Here is an 11,916-nt window from a genome sequence, read left to right on the forward strand (position 1 = left end):
GCAACCCACTCCACACCAACATGTGACAGTGTGAGTGACAGTGTGGGAAACTAATTGGGCCTTGAGTAAATGAATCCCTGCTCAGGGCATCTCTCTCAATGCTAATTAGGGAAGCAGCGATTAATGCTTCATTTGAGAGCTAAATGACGGTATTCCACATAATGGATGTTTCCTCCGGAAGATTGTTTCGTTATGTCAATAAAAGCGTGTTTGACCTCCTTTAGGACAACATTGGTACAGTTACTGAGAGGAGAAAGGTGAAAGATTATAGACGAAGAAAGATGGAACTGTAAATGAGTTGAGGAAGTGAAACCATGCTAATGAATCATTAGCTCATATTTATTTAAACACACGCCGTTGACGTATGTCAGGTGATCTCTACTGAAAATATACAAGACGTTAACCGCTAATGGATACGATAACAAAATAAAATAGATATAAAGTCAAATTCATTGGTAGTCCAGTCTATGGTTCCAACGGTACTCTATGTCAGCATCTGCTTGGACAATGGATGTTATTAATATTTTATTCAAATATTTTTTTGCATTATGTGTAGCTGGACCCTTTATTAGAACTCAATAAGTTAACGTTGTGGTTCTGTGGTTATCATCACAAAAAGCAAAACTTATGGAGTTCATTGTTTATATCAGGGGTGAATAATAATAATAATAATAATAATAATACATTTTATTCGTATAGCGCTTTTCAAAATACTCAAAGACACTTTACAGAAGAGTGAAGTTGAATAAAGCAAGTAAACAGAATAGAAGACACACCAAAATACAACATTCATTGGTTAATACACAAAACATGAGTAAAAGTGGGGCGGGGCAGTTTTAAAGTGCTGTTTTAAAATTCTAAAAATACAAGAAAACAACAACAAAAGAGGAAAAAAGAGCATTTATTTTACCAGAATAAAGTCAAAAATATTAGCATAATATTACAAGAAAAAAGTGATCATCTTGTGAGGGGAAAAAGTTAGTAAATAAGTCATTTTAGAGGAAAAAACATGTACTTTTTAGTAGTATAAAGTTGAAATATTAAAAAAAAAAGACAAAATCTAAAAAATGAAGTAGCAAATTTGAACAGACGTGTATTAGAATTGGAGATGGTGTTGGCATCCATCCATCCTCACGAGGGTTATGGATATGATGGAGCCTATCCCAGCTGTCTTGGAGTACACCCTGGACTGGTGGCCAGCCAATCACAGGGCACATATAGACAAACAACCATTCACACTCACATTCATACCTATGGACAATTTGCAGTCGCCAATTAACCTAGCATGTTTTTGGAATTGGACACTTTTGTTACGTACCGAAGTGTAAAAGCAACACATATAGCATTTACATGTAAAAAATACCATCATTGCATTTAAACAGATGCTAATGAAGAAAATGGACCAGACACAAATGTGTTCATTCCATCTTTAACCATCAATTATTAAGAAATAAATGCTGGTAAATCCTGATACAAGCAGCAGTAATGGAGTTCTATTTTATGGAGACTTTTCCCTTTCCTTGGGCTTAAGGAATCTAATCTGAGCCTTTTGTCAGCATGGTCCGAGTCTCTAATCACCCTTAACCTTGCTCCAGAGGCGTCACCCCCCCACTCTTTTTCTTTGCCCTTCCACAATCTAAACATGATTTTAAACATAATAAGCAGACTTTTACCATCTTTGCTGCACCTTCTAGCACGCTCACCACAACTAATGGGATCTAATCTATACAATAAGGGACATTAATATATATGCAAATGAGCATATATGCAAATGATACACAAATGTGTCATATCAGTGTTAATTACTGTTAACGTCCCCAAAATGCAAATATGTGCTTGCACAAATAGAGCAGCACTATGTATCTTTAAGTAATAATGTTCTGGGATGAACACCCCCCCCCATCATCCATGCCTCTTGTCTTCTCCCCATGAAGGTCCAGCAGTGTGTGTGTGGGGGTGGGGGGGTTGAGGTTTGCAGGTCGGGCTGTTCAAAGCCACTCTGTGCATTGTTGGCTTGTAGGGGATTAGGTCTCTCCAGGCTGCAGAATTTGCTTTCTAATTAAAAGGGATAAGATGTAGAAAAATGGTGAGGGGCATGACTACTGTAGAAACGAGAGTTGGGGAGGAGGAGGGGGGGGGGGGGGGGTGCTGGGGGGGTTCACAGAAAGAAGAAATGCTGAAAAGAGAGGATAGAAGTTTGCAGAGTCACCACTGGTGTTTGATCACAAGACTACAAAAGTTACCAAGCTCTTGTTCTGCTCCCTCCGCACTCCAACCACCTCCCCATCTCATTAACTGGCCCCCGAGTGGTACTCACGCTTGGGAGCTCAGGAAACACCAAGTATTGGATTTTTTTGGTTGCCAAAGCTAGTAGGTTTTAACATCATATACAGTGTCAGGCGCATACAGGCAGTAAGTTGGCTTAAGGAAAGAATGCTTCAAATTAAATGACATTTTTTTTAATGTGAAAACTCAATAGTTGTCATCAGAAATACTTAATAATACTTAATATTAATATTTTTTTATGATTTTGAGTTAGGTTTTAAGTGGTCTACGGTCTATTTTTTAAGGTCTCATACAAATGGTAGCTCAAACAAGGGCTCAAATATAATAAATAATCTTAATATAATAATATAACAAATATAATATAATTTATAATTTAATAATTCATTAATATATATTACATAATATATATAATTAATTAGTTAATAAAAAAGAATATAATTTAATAATTCATTAATATATATATGATATATACAATAATTAATATATAATTAATAATTTTATATTCATTCATTTTCTACCACTTTTCCTCTCAAGGGAATAAATAAAATAATAAGATAAAATGTATTATTTTCTTATTGTGTATATGTTCAGTTCCTTATATCCTATGTGTATATTATATATGTTTTGGATATATCAGATGGTGTTTTCTGCTTCTGAGGACGATAACATGTCAAGATAAAACACCATCTTTAGAACTAAAAACTAAAACCCAGGAAACTAAACATGTAATAAAAATGTTAATATTTATCTGGAAATATTGTCACAGCAATTTAATCGTGTGCAGCATGAAATGCTGGGGCGGGCCTCCGCTGGCCTCCAAGCCTTGAGTTTGACACCTGTTGTCTAAGATCATGCAACATACCGAAAAAACACAATATAAATGAAAATAAAACTAAATAAACATAAAAATAGGATGGAAATATGATCTATCCATGGAACACCCTCAAAGAAAAAATGCATGTTTCACTGTTAATAAGCTAGTTTACCAAACTGTGATTTAATTTACCAGCATTTTCAATTTTTTGTATTGTTTCTTGACATTAAATAACACAGATTCCACAGAAGTAATGATGTGTTTTTATAAGAACTAAAATAATCCATTCAACTCAAGTTAAGTTATCAAACCTGGATTATTTTCATGCAAAAATCCCTAAAAAACATGCTCCAAAACTAAACTAAATATTCTTTAGTATAATATTTATATTACATATATAGAGTATATGTATTTTATTTTACAAAACACTTAAAAATGTAGTATCTCACAAAATACTTTGTTTTAATTGACATGAAATAATGAAAACTTCAACTATTTGTCTTTTTGCTTCTAGTAAAATGTAAAAAAATTATGAATAATTAAGAGAAATTAAGAGTAATTAAATAAAATGGAAAAAAAACTGAAGTGTACTAAACTAAAGTGTTTTGGTGAACAACAATTCCGTCACACTTGATTGAAGCAACTTAAGATAGCTAGCAGGGGGCTACCCAAGCACCCCGTGAGTCCCTCCCCCCACCAGCCATGCTGCTGTTTTGTTACCTTGTCCGCCCGCAAGGGGGTCCAGACCCTCCCCAGGCACCTCACAAACAAACCCTGACTTTTAAGCATACACAGAGAACTGATTCTTTGCCCCTGAGCCCTAGGAGGTTAACGACATGCTGACGAGGTACCTCCGGGGGTCAACCCCCTCACCACGACATGTACAAATCAGTCGAGCTTGATTGAATCCTATTTCCAGTTTACATGGAATGGGGATGCAAAGTCTGATGATGTCATGCAATTCAGATTTTGACCACATTTTTCTGTGAAAAAAGTTATACAAATTTAAACCGTGGCGATGGAGCCGCCATCATGCATGACGTCACATGACATGAGAGCACCTCATGAGAGCTTTGATCAGCGGGCATGAAATTATTTGTTTAGCTTTTTATCTTTAACATTTATTCCAGAGACTTTGTCATCTGTCAATCACTTGGTATCAAGCATAAGTTTTTATTGGGCAGTGGACTTTTCATGTTCATATTCATGAAAATTGTTTTCATAAATCTGTGATGCCCATATTAGCATGCTAACACCTAGCATAATAGTGTCTACCCATGAAAAGGGCTACAAATGTTTCTATGCTAACACCTAATATGCTCATGTTAAGTTTTTATATATGTGTCTTCCTATAAAAATAGCAAAAAAAATGCTAATGTTAGTATGCTAGCAATGCTAAAATGAGCATGCTAACACCTAGCATCATGTACCAGGAAGGTTCAATGTCCAAAACGGGTGCTCTGACCATTTTTGTTGTGGAGTTATTTACACAAATGGTCATATCTCTTTAAAGAATCCTTTAAACCAAGGGTGGGCAAACTATGGCCCGGGGGCCACGTCCAGCCCGCCAAGTGTTTAAATACGGCCCACCCGTTCTTTCCAAAGTATTTCATTGAAACTTAACTTACAACCCGGCATCATGACTTGGGCCAACCTTTTGATGGTTTAGGTAGCTTTTTTTTTTATCAATTTGTTTATTTGATGTGGTCTGGGACACAAAGAGACACAAGCACATATAGCAGGTTGCTTGACACTTGTTTTTGGAATGTGGGAGGAAACCGGAGTACCCGGAGAAAACCCACGCATGCACGGGGAGAACATGCAAACTCCACACAGTGATGGCCGAGGGTGGAATTGAACCCTGGTCTCCTAGCTGTGAGGTCTGCGTGCTAACCACTCGTCCACCGTGCAGCCCACTGTTTTATAAGAATTATAAAACTGAATTATAAGTGTAAAATATATTGTCTTATATATGACTATATATAAGACAGTCAAAATATTAAAAATAGTCAAAATATATAGTCAATTTTTTTCAAGGCGGCCTGTGAGTCAAAAGGTTTGCCCACCCCTGCTTTAAACAATTCCTGGATCCCGATGGTGGTTCAGATCACCTCCAAAATTGAATCAGTTCTTCCATATCTAATTTCTGACAATCCCTGAACCTATCATCCAAATCCATTTTTAAGTTTTCAAGTTATTTTAAAACAAACAGACTTTGTGCTAATAATCACGTTAGGTGAAACCAACTTAAACATCCGATGATTAACTTCTTTTTACACTTGAAATAACCGATTCAGTGTTTGCACCCCAGCACCATCACCTTCCCGAGGCAAAAAAAAAACCCTTTCCTATCACATGAAGCCCTCCTAGAGATGAGCAGGTAGAGATTTGGGCAAAGAGGGAGGCAGCCATGTAGTGAAAGAATCTGCTGTGAACCAGGGAGGAGATTAAACGGCGGCTAACCATAAGTCGCCTCGCCTCCCTCTACGCTCCCTTCCACCTCACTGCTGTCCTAAGGGGGAGTACAAGGGATGGGGCAGGGGGGGGGGAGTTTGGCCGGTGGCACAGTGGGCGTATGAGCCATCTTGTCATCATAGCAGGACAAGCACATTGAAGCATGTCCCGTGTTCCCTCCCATCTTATTCCAGACAGTGCAGCACCCTCCATTGAAAAGCCATCCACTCCCTCCCTCCTCCCTTTTTTTTTTTTTGCTCTCCGCTGGTGTCTTTTCTTTTTAAAGGGCAGAGATGAGTCCCGGCCTCCGCAGTCTTTCCATGCGTCCAAATTAATTTGCGTCTGGGCAGCAACAGAAGCAGCACGGGGCTATTTGATGACAGTGTAGGCCAATGACATGCACTGGCAGCCATGCCTTGATCTCTTGCTTTCGTTCCATGTCACTTTCCACCTCGTCTTGCTGCCACACTCTTCCACATGGATGGCACGCTAAACACGGAATAGACTTCAAATCTGTGCTTGAGAGCTTCTTTTTTTCCCCATTAAACAACCCTCTTTGAAGCAGACTGGAATTACCAAACCATTAAAACCAGCAGCATCCCAAAAGCATTGTCCTCACGACGACTGGAGCGGGTTCTCGGAATTCGCTTGCTAATTTTTGGGATCAATAACGCCGGGGGTTTCAAAATCACAAACACAGTAAGGACATCTACAAAACAGCATCCTTTTGGTTTGATAAATGGATGTCAAAGTAAACTTAATACAATTTGACACGCAATTGAAGTGGTGATCCAAAAAGGGGGAGCATAGTTAATGCCTAATTAGCATCCCTAAATAATAAAGCAACTCGGGCTAATAATTATAGCATGTCGCCGTTCTACCGGTTGCGCTGACAATTAACCTTTCTCGACTGGCGAGTCGCAACTGGAGTAAATCCTGTTATCAGCAAATATAACACATGGCGCGCACGCAACAACATGCACATTTTTTTTTTAAAGCGCCACTCAAGGAAAACGGAGGCAGTGTTTACAGTCGGGGAGCAGAACAAGAAAACAAACAGCAGATATCCCACTTTGAGTAAACAGCAGCCCGCCACTTACGGTGTCTTCCCAGTGGCTTAGAGTGGGCGGGGAGTCAACTTTAGGTGGTTTGTGGCTGTGAGTGTTATTGAACTACGTGTGTTTACGCAGGCTTAATGTTGCGCTGACAAGGTCTCTTTAAGCACACCAGCAATGTATCAGGTCAATTCTTTCCTCGAGGTCTAATTTAAAACATGCAAAAGAAACTGTAGGATGGTTCTTAGTGCCTGTAAAAAAAGTGGTGGGAGGATGTAAAGCACCGCAGCGGGTTGCCAAATACAGTGGATCCTCCAAAAGCCAATGCGGAATTTGGTAAACATTTTTTCTGGAACCGTATATCTACAAAGAAGAAATGATTGTACACTCACTGTCCTGGCTGCTCAGTATAATAACGCGATAATAGGCTGAGAATAAGACCTAGACGGAAAAGAATGGTAATGGTTTAATTTCATTTGAACATGCATCAGATTACAATTGAATGCATCACATAATCAGTTCACAGTTCCACATGTCCAAAAGGAGTAGGAAGAAGCAAAGCTTATTAAATCCTACCCCTCCATCTGGTACTTTTACAGTCAGTAACTGTTACATTTGTTCACTTCCTGCTTTCCTAATATAATTTAATTTTATTTAATTGTATTTTTTTTTATTAATTTTTTTTGTAATTTTTTAAATATTTTTTTATGCTTTTATTTCATTTGAACATGCATCAGATTACAATTGAATGCATCCCATAATCAGTTCACAGTTCCACATGTCCAAAAGGAGTAGGAAGAAGCAAAGCTTATTAAATCCTACCCCTTCATCTGGTACTTTTATTATCAGTAACTGTTACATTTGTTCACTTCCTGCTTTCCTAATATAATTTAATTTTATATAATTTTCTTTTTTAATTAAAAAAATAGTTTTTAATTTGTTTTATTTTTTAAATGTTTTTATTTCATTTGAACATGTTTCAGATACATTACATTTGTTCACTTCCTGCTTTCCAAATATAATTTCATTTTATTTAATTGTATTTTTTAATTTAAAAAAAAGTTTTTAATTTTTTTCAATGGTTTTATTTCATTTTAAAATGCATCAGATTACAATTGAATGCATCATATAATCAGGTCACAGTTCCACATGTCCAAAAGGAGTAGGAAGAAGCAAAGCTTATTAAATCCTACCCCTCCATCTGGTACTTTTACAATCAGTAACTGTTACATTTGTTCACTTCCTGCTTTCCTAATATGGTTTAAGTTTTTTTCAATTTTATTTTAGTCACGTACCAAGGTACGAGGTGATATGAGCATCCAATGACATAATGGGTACCATAGTAAGTGTCAATATAGTGATATATATATATATATAGCACATTATGACTGGTTCAAGACTCTTCATCCTTGTATTTAGCAAACATCAACTGCTTGTATTGTTTCTTGAATTGGCTCAGCGTTGTGCAAGAATGGACAGCTCCCATTTAAAAGACTGCATATACAGTTTATGGCTGATTAATGATGATGATTTGACTGAAAAACGCAATCCAAATCACGGGCCCGCAGAGACGAGACAAAATGAAGGTGAAGGGATAGTGAATTACCCCAAAATGTCCCTCCTTCATCCCAATTTGGCAGCACTTGGCCTGCTGCCCACTCACATTGTGTGTATGCCCATGCCACTGTTGCCATGGCGATGTGTGGACCTGCACAGGCCCTGAAGGCTGAATGGCCTGGTGGCGAGGTGGGGGTTATCATCACTAACAGACTACACCGGGCCCCCATCCAGAGGCCTGGGTCCTGGAGGAGGTACCACCCCCTCACACACACACACACTTGTCCACCCATCGGGAGGATGCCACCCTCACAAGCTCTGAGAAGGGTCCCAGTAACGTAGCGCTGCCTGACTCCCGTACGCTCGAGCCAGACGGGCTTGTCTGGGGTGAGTGGGGCGGGGGAGAGGATGGGGAGGTGTGGGGGGGGGGGGGCTGAGCTGGACCGTGTCCCAGTGTGGTGACTGCCTGTCTAACCAGGCGCTGGGCCACACTGCCACTCTTCCCTGGGCTCGTGCCCTCCACTTGGATTTTAAAGGGACATGGCTTTCCCTGTCCATTGTCGCACCCCCCTACCCTGTCGCCCAGCCCCCAAATACACCCTCCAACAACCATGGACCCACACTCCCTCTCATTCTGTGCCATTCCCACCACTGCTGCCTCACATTTGAAGGGGAGGGGGGTGTTGTGCTGCTACACTGCACCCATCTGCCCCATGTCTCTGCATGCTGTGGACCATGATGCTGTAGCATGGCTCTCTGGACCTTGCAAAAAAAAAAAAAAACTTTGGCAAGTACACCAGGACCCCTCCCTTTGTGCTCTATCTGTCCGCCACATGCACACACTGATGCACACCATCTGATTTAAAATGTACTTACACAGAAACTAGTGCATGTGATCATGCTCGTGTAATGGAGACAGATGGTGCTTGATGCACACTTGAGTGATTCACATTGAAACGAACCATGCACAATATTTGGTGCATTCTGTTCGAAAAAAGGCACCGACTTGAAGGTCCGAGCAGTCAGATGTGGTGCCTCTGTGTCTGAGAGCGTCAAACAAGCAGCTCACTTAGCAGAATGACACTGACAGGCCAAGCTTCCAGCGGCCAAGATCTCTTCTTCTCTGTCTGGTTGATCGTCGCTTCCCGCATGGCATTTCTTTGGCAGGACCGCCGCAAAACATTCCTCCCCTCCTGGTCGTGTCATTCCCGCAGCCAGCCTCCCTGCCTGGGTGAGTTGAAGGAGCTTGGGGATGGGTGGGGTTGGAAATCCATACCACCACCACCGCCGCCGCCACTCCACCCCTCCTCAAAACGACCCTAAGCTGGTTCGAACTCCATGCTTTACAACTCAGACCCACAACAAATTCCAGCAGCCACTGACCAGTCCCCCAGCAACCAGGAGAGACGTGGATATGAAGAAGAAGAAGAGGGGAGGAGGATTAGATGTGTGCTGCTTTGTATTGTCTGATAGAAAATACACAAATGGAACAATTTGTGCCTCGTTTTTGAACATTAGCCCCTCGCTATGTCACGTTTTTGCCAAAAATAATTAAAAATGATTGCATATTGAAAGAAAATTCCCTTTCACGCTGCATGGAGACTAGCAACTGAGCTAGCAGAGCCGAGTCGATTTACCTTGAGATTAAAATTGAATCAAAAAAAGCTTCTCCTCTCATTCTGTGAGGAAGTGGTAAGTTTTTTGTTGACTCCGTTTGAAAACTTTCAGTTTAGAATAAATAAATTTGACTAGTTTGACTAATTTTTAACTTATTAGCTCGGTTACTAGCTATGCTAGCTCTTATGTCCCTGCAGTGACTTCCTAGTCTGCTCAATGTGATGTAAACAAAGAATAATAGGAGTCTAAAAGTGCGAAATATATAAAAAATATATACAAAAAAAAAAATCTTAAAAAAAATAAAAAATCTATAAAAAATAAATAAAAAATATATAAAAAATATATTAAAAAATGTAAAAATATGTATGTAAAAAATATATAAAATATATTTATTAATATTAAATACCACTTTCCAGAAACTGAGTTGAGTCGTTAAGTAATAAACCAGTGATGACTGTATTGTCTAAATGCTGAAGGTCAAACATTGACACTTTTTATGTCCAGAAATCTCATCATAAAAATCTTCTTATACTGGGACCATATATGGTGTCCTGATTAGAAATATGGCATCACTAACATAAGTAATCCAATGTTTATCGAGATTAATTGGTTCCAGAAAACCTGTTTACAATCTTATAAATAACATTAACATTATTAGAGCCCTGTTGACATGAGCTAACAGCCCTATAGTCACCTTTACACTCATATTACCCGATATAGTTGACACAATAAGAGTCACTAATTCATTAAATACATAAATAAAACTAGTGAGAGATAGGAAGTGACATTACATAGTGACTGTTATACATACGATCTTTATTATTCCCTTTTTGAATAATAAAAAAACTTTATTTGCATTTACTTTTGATCAAATGAGATCATAGAATACTTGAATATTGTTCACGGCCTCACTTTTTTCCACGGAGAATTATCATAGGGTCACTTGTCATATGTTTGACACTTTCATTTACTTAACACGCTCATTTGTGTCATATTTCTTTGCATACCATAAGAGCATCATCACACTACTGCATACCTGGCAACATTTGCATATGTAAATTTGCTACATTCATTCATTCATTCATTCATTCATTTTCTACCGCTTTTTCCTCACGAGGGTCGCGGGGGGTGCCGGAGCCTATCCCAGCTGTCTTTGGGCGAGAGGCGGGGTACACCCTGGACTGGTGGCCAGCCAATCACAGGGCACATATAGACAAACAACCATTCACACTCACATTCATACCTATGGACAATTTGGAGTCGCCAATTAACCTAGCATGTTTTTGGAATGTGGGAGGAAACCGGAGTACCCGGAGAAAACCCACGCATGCACTGGGAGAACATGCAAACTCCACACAGAGATGGCCGAGGGTGGAATTGAACCCTGGTCTCCTAGCTGTGAGGTCTGCACGCTAACCACTCGACCACCCTGCACACATACTGTATATACAAAACAACTATTCAGATACACATCAAATTTAGAGTCTCCATTAACCTAACAATGCAGGTTTTGGTGGAAGAAAACCCTCCCACGCACAGGAAAAACGTGCAAACCCCACACGGAGGTATCCCAACCCTCGATTGTGAGGCCACTTGCTATGATTTGTAATGTCTCATTTCCTTCAGTCCTCCAACCCATCTTGTCTGTGGCGGACAGCTCAAGCAGTATAGTAGCACAGAAGCCGGACGGGTCACCCCTTCCCTCCTCCTGCTTGTTTCTTCACCCCCCCTTGCCCTCCTCCCACCCCCATGTCGAGCTGGGCGCTGTGTTTACTCTCCTAATTGCAGGGGAGGGGCCGGCTGACAGGCGAGCCATCACAGATTCCCCACAGGCTCAAGGCTGGGAATGCTACAAACGCCCGCCGCTGTCTGCTCCCGAAAGCGACGACGATGTCCAACTGTCACGGAGGGGCCTTCATTGGCAATACAGCCAAAGAGAGATATTAAAGAGTTGGGAGGAACTGGCAGTGTTGGGGGGCTAACAGGGGCTGCACTTGAGAGGTCCAAGTGGGATGCCGGGGGCATCGCCAAAGTGTCATTCAAAGCAAAGTGGGCTGTGGATGGGGAGGGGGGGTGGGGACACACACACACTTCTCCTGGTCTTATCTAATTAAGGTGGGACGCTTTATGTAG

Source organism: Doryrhamphus excisus, linkage group LG14 (assembly GCF_037039965.1).
Source record: "Doryrhamphus excisus strain RoL-2023G ecotype Guam linkage group LG14, RoL_Dexc_Guam_v1.1, whole genome shotgun sequence".
Lineage (NCBI taxonomy): Eukaryota > Metazoa > Chordata > Actinopteri > Syngnathiformes > Syngnathidae > Doryrhamphus > Doryrhamphus excisus.